This window comes from Psammomys obesus, unplaced genomic scaffold (assembly GCF_907164565.1).
Source record: "Psammomys obesus unplaced genomic scaffold, mPsaObe1.curated_primary_1811, whole genome shotgun sequence".
NCBI classification, from domain to species: Eukaryota; Metazoa; Chordata; class Mammalia; order Rodentia; family Muridae; genus Psammomys; species Psammomys obesus.
Genome location: NW_026596406.1, coordinates 1,105,902 through 1,126,003, shown reverse-complemented (window position 1 = coordinate 1,126,003; position 20,102 = coordinate 1,105,902). Strand labels below are relative to the sequence as shown.

The window sequence follows — 20,102 nt, the reverse complement described above, 5'->3', positions numbered from 1 at the left end:
GTGAGTCTCAGCATCTGTTTCGACTTGCTGCTGGGTGGAGCCTCTCAGAAGACAGTTATGCTAGGCTCCCATCTGCAAGAATAGCAGAGTATCATTAATAGTGTCAGGAGTTAGCTGTCTCCCACAGGGTTGATCTTAGGTTGGGTCAGGCATTGGTTGGACATTCCCTCAATCTCTGCTCTATTTTTATCCCTGGGCACCTTGTAGGTGGGGTAAATTTGGGGCAGAAGTTTTTGTGGGTGGGTTGGTGTCCCCAGTCTCCACTAGTAGGCCTTTCTAGTTAGAGGGTGGCCTCTTCACTCTCCATGACCCCTGCTACCAGAGTCTCAGCTAGAGTCACCTCCATATCCTCCCAGGAGCCTAACCTGTTGTAGGTCTCCAGCTTGTCACAGAGATGCTCTCTCTCAGTTTCTCCTCTCCCCAAGCCCTCGGTTCTCCTGCCCCCTCTGTCCCCAGGCCTGGTCTCCACATTCATTTCTCTCTGTGCTCCCTCTCTTGCCCCTTCTCCTCTCTTCAACCACTTCCACTGTCTATTTTATTCCCCTTCTGAGTGAGGTTCAAACATTCTCCCCTGGGTCCTCCTTGTTACTTACCTTCTTTGGGCCTACAAATTATAGTATGGTTATACTGTACTATATGGCTAAAATCCACTTATAAGTGAGTACATTCCCTGTGTATCTTTCTGTGTCTGGGATGGAGAGATGGTAGAACTTTTTGATGTATAATGGGTCTAATGGGAATATTAGGGATCTGTCTAGTTTTATGTCAATTTGATACAAGCTAGAATAATTTTCTAAGGAAAATGAAGCAATACAACAACTACAACAACAAAACCCAAACAAACCTAAGTTGAGAAAATTCCCCCCACCAGATTGGCTTCTGGCAAACCTGTGGTGCATTTTCTTTTTTCTTTCTTCCTATACTTTTTTCTTCCTTCTTTTCTCCCTTTCTATTTTTATAATTTTATAATTGTATTTATTAATTACTTTACTGCCTGATCCCAGCCCTCTTCCTCCTCTTCTCTTAGTCCCACACTCATGCCCCTCCCCCATTTTCTTCTCTTTTTCTTCTCAGGGAAGGGGAGGTCCCCAAAAGGGTCTCCAACCCACCCTGACACCTCAAGTCACAGCAGGACTAAGTGTATCCTCTCCCACTGAGGCCAGACAAGGCAGCCCAGCTAGGGGAAAGGGCAGAAAACAGGATCAGAGACAGCCCCTGCTCCCATTGTTAGGGTCCCATGAGACGACCAAGCTGCACATCTGCTATGGATGTATAGGGGTCTAGGAATGGTGCTTTTTTTTTTTTGATTGATGATTGATATGGACGGAGATACTCCCCCACCCCGTGAGTACTGTAAGAAGGAAGGTCAGAGAGCAGGGTCCCACTCCTAAAAGAGACTGACTTTACCTCTCACAGCAGCCATCAGCTGTCAGTAGATTCTCCACTAGGAGTGGACTTAAGGGTCCCCTTCCCAACTGGATAGATCTTGAGTACAATATGCTGACTGAAAAAAAAAATCTGTCTACAAATTGGGTATTGTACGTTGTCATACAAGGTTTTAAAATGTGTATGTGTGTGTATGTGAGTGTGTGTGCGATAAGGGTGTGTGTATAGGTTGTATGTGTGTATGGATGTATGGTGGGGATGTATACGCAGGATGTGTGTGCAGTGTTTGTGTGCAGGTGTGTGTGTGTGTACGTGTGTGCCACAGAGTTCATATACAGGTCAGAGAACATCTACAGGAAATCAGTTCTATCATGCTAACGTGTGGAAGCAGCTCAGGTTGTTAGGCCTACACAGGTGCGTTCTCTGTGTGTCACAGTCACGGCTGCCTTTATGAGTCCCAGAAGAGGCTCCTGAACTAGCTTCCAACTATTTCTTTTGTTCCGACTTGACTCTTCTCCTCATTTCTAGAGACTTTATTCTCTCCATAATTTTGAATGCCAATTTTAATGTAACTTGAGAACTGTGCTCTGCTTTTCCCATTCATGTTTAATCAATGCACAGAAGGGGAGCTTTACAAAGGATGATCAAATTTAAAAACCACAATAGGCCAGACATGGTAGGCAGTGCCTGTGTTTAGCCCTAGGATTCAGGAGGCAGAGGCAGGAGCATCTCTGTAAGTTTGAGGCCTGCCAGGTCTTCATAGCAAGTATCAGGTCAGCATGGCTATAACTTACTTAAAAAGTTGGGAATTGGTAAATCATGGAAGATGCGGACTTTTGAGGAGGTCGGCTTCTGGGATCGTGGCTCTCTTTATTTTGCTCTGGCCTAAAAACAAACAAACAAACAAACAAACAACAACTTTTTTTCTGTCTTCCGAAACACTGAAAAGTAAATGTTCCCACTAGCATGATCTTCTCTATCCAAACACACAGTCTAAGTAACCATGGACTCAACCCTTGGAAACTATAAGCTAAAGAACTTTTTCCTTCTCTAAGTCATTTCTGTCAGATATTTTGATCATACTATGAAAAAATAATAAATACAGATAGCTTACATGTGTTAGTGGTGATATGTTCCTACAAATAGAACAAAATACAGGAGAATTACCTATAAAAGTGATTTCCACATACAGTAGTAAATTTGTGCAGAAATCTGAGTAGATCTGTAGTACCAATAATTGTGCCAATTTTAGTTTCCTAATTTTGATAAAACATTCCACCACCAAAATTTGTGAACCAAAAATTACCCTGCCTACAAGAAGAGTAGGAATGAAGAGGGAAGAAAGATAGTGGGACAATAATTGGCTCAACCTGAGACCCACCCCATGGTAGAGAGCCAGGCCCTGACACTAATAATGATGCTCTGCTATACTTGCAGACAGGAGCCTAACTTGACTGTTGTCTGGGAGGCTCTAGCCAACAGCAGACAGATGCTGGGACAGCATGGGGCAGAACTCTGGGCATCCTGATAAAACATTCATTGCCATATTTCTCTCTTGGTTTAGGCTAGGCGACGTGTACACAGGAAATTCCTCCACTTAAAAAAAAGCAACTTATCATTAGTTTGTTATTAATTAGAAATAAAAAAATAGTGGGAAATGTTAGTTTACTGTGTAGACTGCCTCCAAGAGTGAAGGAGGGATATGCTAGCGAGAATTTTGTGAACCAGGTATACAGGCAAGAAGGCGAGGCATTCATGCACTCATTGTCTGTTTCCTTCCAGGATGGATTTCATGCATGTCAGGAACTTCTTAAAATTATTCTGGTGCCGAAAAGTCCTTATTTTTTTTCCAAGTCACAATGGACTTATTCATAAAACAACTATTCCACCTAAGGCTCAAGGATCATTGATGAAAATGAGGCAGAAAGATTTTAAGAGCCAGAGTATCAGTGAATTGGCTGTGAGGTTGTTGTTGTTGTTTTTAATTTTATTTTTAAATAATTTTATACATTCACTTGTATCCCAGCTGTAGCCCTGTCCCTATTTCCCTCCCAATCCTCCCCTCCCTCCCTCATCTCCTCCCTGCCCCCTTCCGAGTTCACTGAGAGGGAGTATCCTCCTCTCCTTCCGTCTGGCCCTAGTTTATCAGGTATCTTGAGGATGGTTGCAATGTTTTTATCTGTGGCCTAGCAAGGCTGCTCCTCCCTCAGGGGGAAGGAGAAGCTCATGAGTTCATGTCAGAAACAATTCCTGTTCCCCTTACTAGGGAACCCACTTGGATACTGAGCTACCATGGGCTATGTCTGAGCGGAGGTTGTAGGTTATATCCATGTATGGTCCTTGGTTGGATAAACAGTCTCATAGAAGACTCCCGTGCTCAGATATATTTGGACCTTGTTCCCTCTAGGATATACTAATTCCTCCTTCCTTCATATGATTCCCTACACTCTACTGAAGTTTTGGTTATGGGTCTCAGCATCTGCTTTGATACATTGCTAGGTAGAGTCTTTCAGGTGCCTTCTGCAGTAGGCTACTGTCCTGTTACTTGTTTTCTCCTATTTCCAATGTCCATCCCCTTTGTCTTTCTAGATGAGGATTGATCATCTTACCTCTGGACCTCTTTCTTGTTTATCTTCTTTAGGTGTACATATTTTAGTATGTTTATCCTATCTTATAGGTCTATATAAGTGAGGATATACCATGTGTGTCTTTCTGCTTTTGGGATACCTCACTCAGGATGATTTTTTTTTCTAGATCCCACCATTTGCCAGCAAAATTCATGATTTCCTTGTTTTTAATTGCTGAGTAGTATTCCATTGTGTAAAAGTACCACAATTTCTGTATCCATTCCTCTGTTGATGGACATCTGGGTTGTTTCTAGGTTCTGGCTATTACGAATAAAACTGCTACAAACATGGTTGAGCAAATGTCCTTGTTGTGTACTTGAACATCTTTTGGATATATGCCTAAGAGTGGTAGAGCTGGATCTTGAGGTAGCACTATTCCTAATTGTCTGAAAAAGCGCCAGATTGATTTCCATAGTGGTTGTACCAGTTGACATTCCCACCAGCAATGGAGGAGGGTTCCCCTTTCTCCACAGCCTCTCCAGCATGCGTTATCTCTTAAGTTTTTTATCTTAGCCATTCTGATGGGTGTAAGGTGAAATCTCAGGGTCGTTTTGATTTGCATTTCCCTGATGGCTAGGGATGTTGAACATCTCCTTATGTGTTTCTCTGCCATTCTATATTCTTCTACAGATAATTCTCTGTTTAGCTCCATACCCCATTTTTAATTGGGTTGCTTGAATTATTGCCCTTTAACTTCTTTAGTTCTTTATATATTCCAGATATCAGCCCTCTGTCCGATGTTAGGTTGGTGAAGATCCTTTCCCAATCTGTAGGCTGTCATTTTGTTCTAATGACAGTGTCTTTTGCTTTACAGAAGCTTTTCAGTTTCATGAGGTCCCATTTATTGATTGTTGCTCTTAGGTCCTGTGCTGTTGGTGTTCTGTTCAGGAAGTTGTCTCCTGTGCCAATGAGTTCTAGGGTCTTCCCCCTTCTTCTTCTAACTGATTTAGAGTATCTGGTTTTATATTGAGGTCTTTGATCCACTTGGACTTTAGTTTTATGCAGGGTGATAAATACGGATCTATTTTCATTTTTCTGCTTGTAGACATCCAGTTGGACCAGCACAATTTGTTGAAGATGCTGTCTTTTTTCCATTGATGGTTTTAGCTTCTTTGTCAAAAGTCAAGTATTCATAGGTGTGTGGGTTTATTTATGGGTGTTCTATTCAGTTACAATGATCCACCTTTCTGTTTCTATGCCAGTACCAAGCAGTTTTATTATTTTTGCTCTGTAGTACAACTTGAGAACAGGGATGGAGATACCTCCAGAGGATCTGTTGTTGTACGGTATTGTTTTGGAAATTCTGGGGTTTTTGTTACTCCATATGAAGTTGAGAATTTTTCTTTCAAGGTCTGTAAAGAATTGTGTTGGTATTTTGATGGGAATTGCATTGAATTTGTAGATTGCTTTTGGCAGGATGGCCATTTTCACTATGTTAATCTTACCGATCCATGAGTATGGGAGATCTTTCCATCTTCTGATGTCTTTTTCGATTTCTTTCTTCAGAGACTTGAAGTTTTTTTCAAACAGGTCTTTCATTTGCTTGGTTAGAGTCACCCCAAGGTATTTTATGTTATTAGTGGCTATTGTGAAGGGTGTTGTTTCCCTGATTTCTTTCTCGGCCCTTTTGTTTTGGTTGGGTATACAGGAGGGCTTCTGATTTGTTTGAGTTAATTTTGTATCCAGTCACTTTGCTGAAGGTGTTTATCAGCTGAAGGAGTTCTCTGGTTGAGTTTTTGGGGTCACTTAGTATACTTAGGTATACTATCATATCATCTGCGAATAGTGAAACTTTGACTTCTTCCTTTCCGATTTGTATTCCCTTGATCTCCCTTACTTGTCTTACTGCTCTAGCTAGGACTTCAAGTACTATGTTGAAGAGATATGGAGACAATGGGCAGCCTTGCCTTGTTCCTGATTTCAGTGGGATTGATTTAATTTTCTCTCTATTGAGTTTGATGTTAGCTATAGGCTTGCTGTATATTGCCTTTACTATGCTTAGGTATGTTCCTTATATACCTGATCTCTCCAAGACTTTAAACATGAATGGGTGTTGGATTTTGTCAAATGCTTTTTCGGCATCTAGGGAGATGACCATGTGTTTTTTCTCCTTCAGTTTGTTTTTACATTAATGGATTTCCATATATTGAACCACCCTTGTATGCCTGGGATGAAGCCTACTTGGTCATGGTGGATGATATCTTTTATATGTTCTTGGATTTGGTTTGCAAGTATTTTATTGAGTATTTTTGTATCAATGTTCATAAGAGAGATCGGTCTGAAGTTCTCTTTTTTGTTGGATCTTTGTGTGGTTTAGGTATTAAGGTGACTGTGGCTTCATAGAATGAGTTTGGCAATGTTCCTTCTGTTTCTGTTTTGTGGAATAATTTGGAGAGGATTGGAGTTAGCACTTCTTTGAAGGTCTGGTAGAATTCTGAACTGAAACAATCTGGTCCTGGGCTTTTTTTGGAAGGGAGGCTTTTGATGGCTGCTTCAATCTCCTCGGGGGATATAGGGCTGTTCAATCTTTCTACCTGGTCTTGACTTAATTTTGGTAGATGGAATCTGTCAAGAAAATTGTCCATTTCTTTTAGATTTTTGAACTTTGTGGCATATAGGCTTTTGTAGTAGGACCTAATGATTGTTTGGATTTCCTCATTGTCTGTAGTTATGTCCTCCCTTTTCATTTCTGATGTTGCTGATTTGGATAGTTTCTCTCTGCCTTTTAGTTAGTTTGGCTAAGGGTTTGTCTATCTTGTTAATTTTCTCAAAGAACCAGCTCTTGGTTTCATTGATTCTTTGAATTGTTTTATTTGTTTTTAATTGGTTGACTTCAGCCCTGACTTTGATTATTTCCAGCCGTCTGCTCTTCTTGGGTGTTTCTGCTTCTTTTTTTTTTTTTCTAGGGCTTTCAGTTGTGCCATTAAGTTGTTTATATGAGATGTTACAAATTTCTTCTTAAAGGCACTTAGTGAGTTTTCCTCTAAGTACTGCCTTCAGTGTGTCCCATAAATTTGGGTATGTTGTGCCTTCATTTTCATTGAATTCTAGGAAGTCTTTAATTTCTTTCTTTATTTTGTCCTTAACCCAGCTGTCATTGCGAAGTAAGTTGTTAAGTTTCCATGTGTATGTAGGCTTTTTGCTATTTCCATTGTTGTTGAGGTCCAGCTTTAGTCCATGGTGGTCAGATAGTATACAGGGGATTATTTCAACCTTCTTGTATCTGTTGAGGCTTGCTTTGTGACCAACTATATGGTCTATTTTGGAGAACGTTCCATGAGGTGCTGAAAAGAATGTATACTCTTTTGAGTTTGGGTGAAAAGTCCTGTAGACATCTATTAGGTCCATTTGAATTAGGACGATTGTAAGTGCCTTTATTTCCCTGTTTGGCTTCTGTCTAGATGATCTGTCCCTTGGTGATAGTGGGGTTTTGAAGTCTCCCACTATTAAGGTGTTGGGGTCGATTTGTGATTTAAGCTTTAATAATGTTTCATTTACAAATGTAGGTGATCTTGTATTTGGGGCATAGATGTTCAGAATTGTGATGTCTTCTTGGTGGATTTTTCCTTTGATGAGAATGTAGTCCCCCTCTACATCTTTTTTGATTAGTTTTGGTTGAAAGTCTATTTTATTAGATATTAGGATAGCCACTCCTGCTTGTTTTTTGGGGTCCATTTACTTGAAAAATAGTTTTCCAGCCTTTTACTCTGAGGTAGTGTTTATCTTTGTTGCGTAGGTGTGTTTCTTGCATGCAGCAGAATGTTGGATCCTGTTTCTGTACCTAGTCTGTGTCTTTTTATTGGAGAGTTGAGTTCATTGATGTTGATAGATAATAATGACCATTGAATGTTATTTCCTATTATTGTGGAGTTGGTGGTGTTACTGTGATTCATTGCTTGTTTTCTTTTGATTTTTTGTTGGGAAATTGTCTATAATCTATGTTTTCTTGGTATAGTTGTTTTTGTTGGATTGGAATTTTCCTTCTAGTATCTTCTGTAGGGCTGGTTTGCTGTTCAAATATTGCTTAAATTCAATTTTGTCATGGAATATTTTGTTTTCTCCATCTATGTTGATTGAAAGCTTTGTAGGGTATAGTAGTCTGGGTTGGCATCTGTGGTCCCTTAGAGCCTGCATGATATCTGCCCAGGCCCTTCTGGCTTTCATAGTTTCTGATGAGAAGTCCGGTGTGATTTTGATAGGTCTACCTTTATATGTTACTTGGCCTTTTTCCCTTGCTGCTTTTAGGATCTTTTCTTTGTTCTGTAGATTAAGTGTTTTGACTATGATGTGGCATGAGGAATTTCTTTTCTGGTCTAGTCTATTTGGTGTTCTGTAGGCCTGTCGTATGTTTGTGGATGTCTTTTTCTTTAGGTTGTGGAAATTTTCTTCTATGATTTTCTTGAAAATATTTTCTGGACCTTGGAGCCTGGAATCCTCTTCTTTGTCAATTCCTATTATTCTTAGATTTTGCCTTTTCATGGCGTCCTTGATTTCTTGGATGTTTTGTGTTTGGGATTTTTTCCAATTTTACTTTTTCTTTGAGAGAAGTATCAATTTCTGCAAGTGTATCTTCAGCACCCGAGATTCTCTCTTCCATATCTTGTATTCTATTAGTGATGCTTACATTTGTGGTTCCTTCTCTTTTCTCTAAGTTCTCCAGCTCCAGAGTTTTCTCAGTTTGTGTTTTCTTTATTGATTCTAATTCTGTTTTCATGCCTTACAACATTTCCTTCATCTGTTTGAATGTGGATTCCTGTGTCTCCAAGATGGTCTCTATTTTTTTTTTTCTCTCTCTTAGTGCCACTACTTCTGCCTCCATTTGTTTGGCTATATTTGCCTGTTTTTCTTTAAGAGCTTCATTCACTTCATTTTTCTTTGTTTCCATTTGGGAGGCCAAATCTTTGAGAGATTTATTTGTTTCCTCTTTAACTGTTTGAATCTATATGGCTACTTCTCTGAGAGATTTGTTGGTTTCCTCTTTATGTGCCTCAAATAACTGGATAATCATAGCTTTAAAATCATTTTCTTGTGTTTCTGATGAGTTGGATTATCCATTAATTTTGGGGGTTGCCGGTGAAGGCATGATATCTTGATTTACATTGGTTGTGTTCTTTCGCCAATCCCTGGCCATTTGGTTATCCATAGTGTTCACTGTTTGTTCCTGGATTCTGCAGATCAGACTGGTCTTTTTCTGGTGTCTGGAGAATTCTTCAGGAAAATGAGGGAGGTCCAGTGGTTTCAGTGTGTGTGTTGGTGATTCAGCTATACCTGTAGGAGGAAAGTTTTCAGGCGCAGAAGGGCCAATGCGGGGTAGCATGTGATTGAGCATGTGTTGTAGGTATGTCCTAAGGGACAGGTTGTTGGAGAATGAAGAGGCCTTCAGTGTGTGAGAGGGGTGCCTTGCAGGCACTGAAGTTGTTGCAGGTGCTTAAGGGATGGCAAGCGCTGTTGAAGATTGCGGGCGCGTATTGTTTTTGCAGGTCTGCTAGGCTTTGGTGGCTATTCAGCTGGTTATCTGCCACTGAGGGGCTGGATGACCCCTACAATCACTGGCTGAGCGGCCCTGTGTAGTCAGTAGTGCCACTTGCAGACTTGGGATCTGGGAAGGATTGTACTGCAGATCTGAGTCTCTGTGGCTGGCACTCTTAGGGCGTGCACTCCAGTGGGGCCCAGTGGTGGTGGTGGTGGGGGTGCGCTCTAAGTGTCCGGAGCTCAGCAAGAGGGCACTAGGCGGGGCGTGGGTTCCTCAGATGTGTGCTCTGAGGGGTGGCGTTCAGCAGGTGGTTACAGCTCCCCACCTCGGCTGAGGGGCCTGAAGCCCTGCCTCTGCCATCTTGGGCCCCAGGCACTGAGCTTTGCGGATTTGGGATCCAGGAAGGACTGTATTGCGGATCCGAGTCTCTGCGGTTGGCACTCAGTGGATGGGCCTGCGCTCTGGCGCTGGCAGTGGGTGCTTTCTGGTGTGGCGGGGTTTCTGGAGGTGTGTGCGCTCCTCCGGTGTGGTAAGTTTTCCAGAGGTGTGCACGCTACCGAGGGGCGGGATTTCCGGTGGTGGGTGTGCTCTGGTGGGGCGGGTTTTCCGGAGGGACATGAGCACTCCTTGTGGTGGGATTGCATCCGGTGGGGTGGGGGGAAGGGGACGCTCCTTGGGTCCGGAGCTCAGCAAGAGGGCCCTGGGTGGGGCCTGTGGAGTGGGCTCCTCAGTCGTATGTTCGAGGGGTGGTGTTCATCGGGCAGTTACAGCTGTCTGCTGCGGCAAGGGGACTGGAGCACTGTCTCTGCTGTCTTAGTCCCCAGGCTGTGAGCTTTGCGCTCAATTACCTGGTGCTGTGTGCAGGCTTCCCCGAGAGGAAGGCCCGGACAAGGGAAGCGCCCCACTTTGTTCCCAGAGAAGTCCGCGCCCGATCTAAATCTACAAGCACTCCACGCTTCTGTGGTGTCCCCTCTCCTTTAGCAAGCCCAAAAGTCCAAATCCTAGTTTCAATTGTCTCTCCACTCACCAATTTCGGAGATTCATGTCCTCTGCCTCTCCAAAACAGTGCACTCTGTTCGCTGCCGTCTTGGAACATCCCCCATCGAAAAGTCTTTATTGTAGAGTGATGGCACAACCAGTTTTATCTTCATTGCATTGCTCATGTGTTTGTCGCGACACAGTTCTAAACAAAGACACTGCACTTCCATTAATGTACAAGCGTCACACATACTATGATTCACAGCATCTTATGACAATTACTGATGTATACATTTACTGCATTGTCCTTTTTATTGTTATTTTAGGATGCACTTCTACTTATAATAAAAAGTTTATTACATACATAAAAAGTTTATACATACATTCATACAAGTTGTATGTATGTATGTATGTATGTATGTATGTATGTATGCACAGAGCACCCAGACACATGTTTAGAAAGTTTCTTAATGGTATCATTTTCTCTTAAGATTGGTATAATCTTGTTTTGTTCATTATGGTCTAATGATTAATAGGCTATACTAAATATAGCCTGTGTGGCAGGCTATAATGTTTATGTTGTGAATATACTTTAGGCTGTTTTTATCCTGAGGAAACCAACTGTAAGGACACACTCAGGGCATGCATCACCGTTGTTTAATCATACATGACATTCATACAAGCATTCACTTGCCCACTACTAAAATGAAGTGTGTTGAAACTTTTGCCATGTATCCTAGGATTTGAACTAAAGAGATAGCTCTCTAGACTCTGTGTGGATGGAGGAGAGAACTAAATAACCACTTACCAGTTCTCAAGGACAAAGGCCATAGTGTAATAGCTCGACCTAAGCTTGTCCTGATGCCAAAGGCAAGTGCACCAGAAGTCCTTTGCTAACTGCAGCTTCTCGGACCGTTTTATGCTGGTGAAGGGTGCCTCTAAAGTGGGCACTTCCCTTAGATCCAGTGATGTTCAGATATTGAAGAACTCTCTTTTCAGCCAATCGTCTATTTGGAGGAAGTCTCTCTCTCTTATTTGTTTATGCTACTTAGAAATGTGAAATTTTATTTATTTTTTTTAAATCAAGCCATCTCCAGTTTCTAAATAAAAGCACTGTTAAATAATGTAAGCTTTCTTGACTCTTCAGATTAAAAGAATGTCACATTCTACAATATACCATGACATATTTTTTTCCAGGAAAGAAAAAAACTTAAATATTATAAAGCCAAACATTGATTTCAATGACAGCTCATTTTTTTATGCTGCCTTCCCAAATGTTCTGTAGGAGCCCTTCCTCAATCACCATGTCAACACATGAGGTAAATCTCTTATAAACCCAAGGTTCTGGGACAGGAGCAGACACACTTTGTTTCTTTGTTCACAAGAACATGGACCTGAGTTGTTTTTTTTTTTTTAAAACCTATTGTATCTGGTTATATCCTGTTAATAAGTCAATTTTAGCCTAAAAAGTATGATTTTAAAATCATTTTCTTAAATTATAATTAAAAAACGCAACTGGCAGAACCTTGTTGCTGATATAGGGACTGTAAGGTAAATGCGGCTCCCGTCCTTGTTCACGACTTAAATCGTTACTGTGCTTCATCTGCTGTCAATCTAGAAATTGCCAGGAAGCAGTAGCTGCGGGAGAAGGTGGGTTTCTCACATGAAGAACACGATCTCCAGTTTCCCCAGCATCTCTATCAAACACGAAACCATCTACCACGTTCCCATCTCTGTCCAGGGCCGGGGCTCTTACTTCAGCAGGGCCTCAGAGTACTCTGCTGACGGTAATCAGGAACGAACTTTTGAAGATGCTTCGCTGTTTCACTGAGCGCCACTAGAGAAATTCTGGAACACCAGCTTAAGGAAACCACTCCTGAGAACTGTTTCTGTAGCACCTCTGGCATGGAAGTCAAAGCGTCCGTAGCTTTCCTGCCTAGAGGCAAGCACTGCCTTCGGCCTTGCCAAATACTGCCGTCCAACCTTGGTGTAAAGTGAAGCCTTAGGCAGCGGTTCTCCGGGACCGGGTAAGTATTTCCTTTTCCGGCCTTAAGAGCAGGTAATCTCCCCAGAATGGGACGATTTGAGGGCCAGGGACACAGCCTCTCAACTCTGAAATATGGTCAGAGTAAAGTTCTGCGCATGTCACAACACAGCGACACTGAATTTCCTCTCCGTTAGGTGTGTGACAGCAATTGGCTATTTCATCCCATCCTTGAAGGGCTTTTTCTTTTTCTTTTTTTTTCCTTTTTAGCTGTTTCAATATCTTTTACCTCGAAATCTTTCAAGACAGAGCCACCCACTTCTTGGCACTCCTCGGCAAATGACAAAGCTACCTGCTGACCCCTGGAGTAGGGTTCCTTCTTTTTCATCCCTCTGGGTCAGTCTCAAGCCTAGGACTCCACTCCGCAGGCCTCTCTACACAGGGCCTGAAGCCCGGGAATTTCCCCTTTTCAACAGCTACTATTAACCACATTGCAGGGAAGTCCCGAGAGGTTATAGCACCCATAGATTAGAGCTGAGCCTTCTACACACAATCTAGCTTTCAGAAATTCTGGTTTATAGTAAATTACACTGTGTTTGACACCACTGTTCAGTCTGGTGAAGAGCTAAATCTTTCTCCTTTTCCATCGCACCATTTGATGCGATGTTTCAGGATGATGTTCTGGCAGAGTCAGGCGCCGCCATTCTACCACAGACTATGACTGTATCAAATGGCGGCTGCTGGCGCTTTGGCCACCCCCGCATAGTGGCCGAGGCCCCCTGGACAGGTGGCCTCTACCTGCTTCCCAGAGGAACACCCCAGCCAGCAGCATCGGCCCCACTGCAAGCACCACCCCTGTAACACAGCGTTGGCCACGTGGCTTCACCCCCTCCTTCCTCCTCGGAGCAATTTTCTGATCATAGAATAAAACTAAATTCTCTGGGGGAATAGTTTGAGAGGAAAAGAAGAAACCCTTTTCAATACCTCCTTGTATAAACTGCTTATAATTTCTATGTTTATACTTTTGATAGCAGTTTTTTTCCTTTGCACTGAAAATTGCAAGAAAAGCTTTTGATAAATACTGGGGAGGAAGTTGAGAACTTCACTGATAATGTCCAAAGGGTTAGAGAGATTATTATTTCTGATGTCAATCTCTAACTAAAAGAAGCAAAACCAGTTAAAAACATCTATGTGGAGGTGTTTCCGGAAACAAGTTGAGGAGTTGGGCGGGTGACTTTGGTGTGGGCCTTCAAAGCTACCGGTGTCTGACTGGGCCAGAGACTCTTTATCATTCTATCCCCCAGCATCCTGGTAATTCTAGAGTACCCGGAGGGTGGCTCTCTCTTTGTTCATCCACGCCGGGATGAACACAGATTCAGGAGAAGCAGATTCAGGCTCCACTGCGGCCACCATTGGCCTCAGGAGCCAGCCACACACAGTAAACAATGGGGTAGGCTCAGCTCTTGACACAGGAGAGGGCAACTACAACTGAATAATTGCAGAAGAGAGGAACGGAAATTATGTCAGCATAGTGGGGATCAGTGAGTGCCACAGGGCAGGCCACAGAGGAGGAAGACCTACACCGTGACCATGATGGCCACATACAGCCTGGACATCTTTCTGGAGTTACAGAGGGTTCTGCTCAGCAGGGCCACGCTGGATCCAGGGCGAATCACAAGCGAAGACATTCACCACGCAGCTGTGATAAAGCCAGCATGTCCTTATGATGACTACCCAAAAAGTTTAGGAGCTCAGTGTAGCACCCCACAGGGTCCTTGACCATGCAGACAGGACCAGTATTAGGACATACAAGACTTGGTGATTGTGCTTGGAGTGCTACCAGACGGGCCACGGGACCATGTGGTGCTTGATGCTAATGGCACTGTGTATGCCTAGCCCTGTGATACAAGCAATCGCTGCTGCATTGCTGAAGGTGCCCGTGAGAAAACAGAAGTAACGTGGCAGCAGAATACGACGAGGTCAGCTGCAGTCAGGCTGAAGACGTAGAACAAGATGCCACCCCACACGCTGAAGCCAAGGAGCCAGAGGGCAGCTGTTTCCTGCTGGCCCAGCCAGGGAACCGATGCGGACCAGGAAGCATAGCTTCTCCATCTTGTCACAGGTGGAATGACAGGACTTATAACCCGCATTCACTGTGGAGGGTCTTGAGCCAGAAATTTTTTTTCTTAGGTACCCATGAGGGACCCATGACCTCTTTCCAGGACAGTGTGGGTGGAAGGGCTAGATGAACTAGAAATGACTGCATTTCTCCTTTGAAGGCAGGAAAACCCCCAGAAGTTAGTTCTCTTGTGGCACACTGGATTCTTAATATTTGTTCAATGGAGAAATGGGTAATTGGGAGTGGGTAATTTGGTTAAATGAGATATGGTGAACAAACAAACACACAGTAAAGGAACTACAACACACGATAGAGAGGTTTCATTCATTCTAGTTAGTTTTGTGGAGTTTCTTATACATGCCCCAGTTGCTGGGTTGATTGCTAACGTGAAGAGACAGTCTAACTTTGGTCAGCACCTAGAGGCATGTTGGCACTCTGTCTAGGGCAGGATTTATATCTGAACTAAGCTGGGGCAGTACAGGAAAGGAAGTAGTGAGTTAGGATGAGGTGGAGTGCCACTGAACGTGGATTTTGAAATACAGAAAACCAGGAGAGGTAAGTGCGTAACACTTTAAGCTTACTCTACTATCTCACCCAGAAGAACCTCAGTATAGTTTCGTTTCCAGGAGAAAGCGTTGTGAGAGAGAAATCATTGAAGAGAAGTAGACCTTTAGGGTTTGGAATAAAAAGAGAGCTCCTCATAGTGATCTGAAGTTCGGAATGAAGACCAGCTCACACCTAGGGAAAACCAGACACTGACTCGGGTCAACAGGTGTTGTTTTCAATCTTTCAAGAACCCATGAGTAATGGGGAGAGTGATTGTACAAAGTGGAGGGTCAGGCAAGGTGATCTGGGAACTATGATTCTGAAGGTCATACCGTGTGTCTTACATACCAATAGAATTTAAGTTATCTTTATCCCAAAGAAGAATTTTTAAAACACCTCTCACCAGACAAATAATTAAAAAGTCAATGAAATAATCACAGAGTAATATCAGAGCCCTTCCATTATAAAGCCGTTGAGTCTTGTGGAAGAACTTAATGTTTCTGAGCTTTTGTCTTCCTGTCTATGAGAACAAACTGAGAACTTTGTAGTTCTGGGTGGCTCTGCTATTTTACAAGGTTACCATATGTTTGGAGAGTAAGGTAGCATCAGCAGGTTAACTTCTGTCTGGCTCTGATTCTAGATCAGGAAGTTCCTGAGACCCTGTAATTTTGAAGCCATGACATTCTCCTATAAGTTTTGGCTCTTTTCTGGGTCTGCTTTGGCTGCCTAATATGTAAAGAGGTATTTGTTTAATATTAAAGAGGTATTTGTTTAAAACACTGTGTTGCTTTTATTCTTTGAGAATTTCATTCTACCTATACAATGTATTTTGATCATATTTGCCCCCAACTACTCCTGGGTCCCCTCACCCTACTCTAACTTCATGTTTTCCTTTAAAAAATAGTCCATCGAGTCTAAGTGGTGCACCCTACATGCGCATGGGTGTGAGACTATCCGTGTAGCCCTATGCTCACCCTCCGGGGCTACACCCCTAAAAGAACCTCACCTCCTAGCATTAACAGCTGCCGGTAGTTACTCAGGCTGCGGTGGCAGTCATTCACTCTCCCATCATCCACGCTGGAATGCTGATTGGTTTGATCGTCTCCAGTTTCATATAGGCTGAAGAGGGATTGCTAGGTAGGCTTCTCACCACGTGGCCTGGACCCATTTGGTAACTTCCCTTTGAGAACAGGTACTTTTCTGAAGAAAGTTCTAGTGACAAGAACTAAGCATCTGTGATGATTGAATACTTTATCTCTCTCATCGATCTCTCTTTCTAATTTCTCTCTCTCTCTCTCTCTCTCATCTATTTTGTTGTTTGAGAATTTTATACATGTGTAGAATGTGTTTTTGTGAAATCTACCCTCCTTATCCCCACCCTGCCCTCAGTTTCTCACCTATTCCACTATGACGCTTTCTCTTAACTTCATGTGCTCTTTTTTAACAGAGTCCACCTGGTGCGGCCTGAATGTGAGTGGGTGTAGGACAATGCCCTCAACGCATAGCTCTGAGGAGAGCAGGCTCTTTCTCTCCCCAAATCTACCAACTGCTCATAGCAAGACCGTGAGACTTTCTGACCCACATACCCCACCAAGGATGGTATTTTGGTTGACTTAATTTTTTATAGGTCTCAGGCACACAGTCACAGCCACTGTGAGTTTGCGTGTAATGGTCCTCATGTCTGACAGAGCAGATACTGTTTTTCTGTAGGTTCCCCTTAGCTCTGACTTTTATGAATTTTTGCCTCCTCTCCTTTGATGATTCCTGACTCTTAAGTAGGTGTGATAGAGAGGTTCCATTTATAACTAAGCATATGACAGTATTTTATTCTCTGCATGTTTACCTGTTGAGGGTCTTTGTGTCACTCACCATCTAGTCTAGCACATGGAGAAATCAAATTGGCACCAATTTGGAATCTTCAGGCCTACTGATTAGTTTTAATAGCACTGGAATGTTCTAGTCTTGATATTGGACAAAGAAAGTTGTTGATACTGTCACCCAGTTATGAAAATTGAAAACTACAATAATGAGTAGCCTGCAAAGATATGTCCTTTGGTGCAATAGGGATATAAATTTTATGCGGGTAACCAACCATTTTCTGATTTCAAGATTACTTCATAAGATAGAACTCATGCCTGGTCCTGTCAATTGAGCCAACCGCTGAGGCTGGCTAGGTGGTAGGACCCAGAGGCTATCCTAATAACATTCTTCTGAAGAGACATGTTGATAAATGCCTTCTAAGTGCTTGTCTTTTTACCCATAGATTATTGTAACTCTCATTTCTCATTTGAAGCTGAATTCTTTACAAATAGCTTAGTCTCTTTCTTCTTTCTTTCTTTCTTTCTTCTTCTTCTTCTTCTTCTTCTTCTTCTTCTTCTTCTTCTTCTTTTTGCTGGTCCACATTAACAGATGTAGACATTTAAGGAACACCTGATCCCACTGACAACCTGTTTAAATTTTTATAAAATTTTATGCCATTGGTATATTTAATAAATTTTTTCTTTATCTCTATTACAAGGAGGACAAAAATAAAAAAATATCTTGTAAAGCAAGATATTATCACAACTTGGGAGGAAACTGCCTTTAAGTCTTTGTTACCTGTCTCAGAGTCATCCATTTCTTTCTGCTCTTAGATGTCAGTTGTGGTAGAAAATATGTAGTAGATTCCATGTGGCTTCCCTCTAGTTATATGAACTGGGAGAGTTGAAGTGGGCAATCTGCTCTCAATAGCTCTCAGATGCTAGAGACATAGAATCAGACAATATTTCAGTGCTCCTTAAGAATGCTTTAACTTGGAGTGGTGAGGCTGGGTTCATTCATTAAAATGGCAGCTATTCCCTGAGTGTCTGCTGTTTTCAGAACTGTCCTAAGTGACAGAGCATATAATTATGAGCAAAGCAAAGTTCTTGTTTTTATTTTGGAAAATGACCTTTAATCTTCTTTTTTAACCAGAAAATCTGATTCATCAGTTCCATTTGGCTCTGCCAGATTTTTTTTTTTTCCTTTTTTAACAATACTGATGGCAGTCTCAGTTCCCTAAAGACATTTGCTTATAACAGTGAAAGCAACTGAAGTATCTGGCTAGTACCCTGAGGAAGGAGGCCACTCCCTGGGAGCTGTTCTGGGTCCTGAAAGTAGCCTGTGAAGAAGGCTGGCTCAAGGTCTCTATTCTTGAATAAATACATATTGATTCACAGTCTTTCTTTCTTTTTAAAATTATCTTTGTCTATTTTATTGCGTCCTCTGTCATTACTATATACTAAAAATCTGTTCTAGAAGCAAGATTGAGTATCCATATCCATATCTGACAAGGTAGACTTGAAGCCAAACTTAGCCAGAAACGATTAAGAATACTACTATATATTAATAAAGAGGAAACTCATCAAGAAGAAATACTAATTGTAAGATTGTATACACTGAGTATTGGTGTACTTTCAGGAAGCAAACTTGAGGGATATGCTGGTCATATGATATGATACAGTAACAGTATTCCAACAACCCATCAGCAGCAGCAAGTAGGCAGATCATCCAGACAAAAAGTTCACAGGGAAACCCAGCATCAAACTACACTACAGCTCACACAGGCTTACCAGGATTCTGTGGAATATGCCATCCAACCTCTACAGAGTGAATGTCTTCTCAGAAGCCCGCAAAACCTTCTTTAAAATAGTTCACAATTTGGACCACAAAACAAGTCTCAACAAGCCCCAAACTGAAATAATTTCTTGTGTTGTATCATGTCATAATGGAAGAAAACTAGAAGTCAACAGCAAGAGAAATGTATAGAGTGTATGCAGAAATATTCAAACACACTGAAGTTGAAAATACAACTTTTAATAATTAACAAATCATAGAAGAAATCAAAGAAAAATTAAAATTTTCCTAGAGTCTAATGAAAAGTCAAAACACTACATAAATAAGTCCAGAATTGTGGATTATCAAGGGTTGAGAAACACACTATTGAGCATATATATATGTATCTATATCTATATCTATATCTATATCTATATCTATATCTATATCTATATCTATATCTATATCTATATCTATATCTATATCTATATCTATAGTCCATATATGCACATGGCCCAGGTGTGTGATAGGCTCCTGTAAATACTTTTACCTAAGAACATATTTCTCAGAACCTATCCCTATTTATAAGTGAGGAATAACAATAAACACCCACATACACACCACTAAAATTAACCCTATTCTACAAATCTTGTCATATATTTTTCCCAGTTCCATCCTAAAATAAAAAATAAGGCTACAGAAATGAAATGAGTCAATACTATGTGAAAAGTTCAGGTCTGCATGCACTGCAGTCCACTCTTTGGGCCATCTGAAGTGGCTACGCGTTATTCTGTTGTAGGTTTAACTTCGTGTGTGTTAAATATCAAACGCTGTAGACATCACACCTTAAAAGAGGTACAAGTTACATGCAAATGGTGACAATGAAAAATTTAATAACCAGCTCTTAATCTATCATTGAGATCAAGAGTATTACTATGTCAAGAACAATATGTTCATTTTAATTAAAAAATGAACGATCTCTTCTGGTCCCACTTTTGGATTTATTGTCACTATGAAATGTCTTTTCTCCCATCTTCATATGTTTCTAAGTTACTTAATGTTTTTTGATAATGTAATTATATTTTAATTAAAATATATTTGAAAAATAAAAGTGAAAAATAAATAGAATTAAAAATGGAAAAAATCAATGTGGCTCACAGAAAGTGGTAGTGGTACATGCTAGGTAACTGCTGGTCATCATCAACACACACTCACTTCCCCATGCTCCCTCGAAACACCCACACACACGAACAACACCCACACACATCCACACACACATCCACACACACAACACCCACACACATCCACACACACATCCACACACACACACCCACACACATCCACACATCCACACACACATGTAGAACACCCACACACATCCACACACCACACACATCCACACACACCCACACACAC

General features: G+C 41.7%; 1 pseudogene; it reads right to left on the bottom strand.

Annotated features, from left to right (window-relative positions):
- Window positions 1-12,038: 12,038 nt before the first annotated feature.
- On the bottom strand, window positions 12,039-13,095 carry LOC129669414 (L-2-hydroxyglutarate dehydrogenase, mitochondrial-like; annotated as a pseudogene).
- Window positions 13,096-20,102: the final 7,007 nt, after the last annotated feature.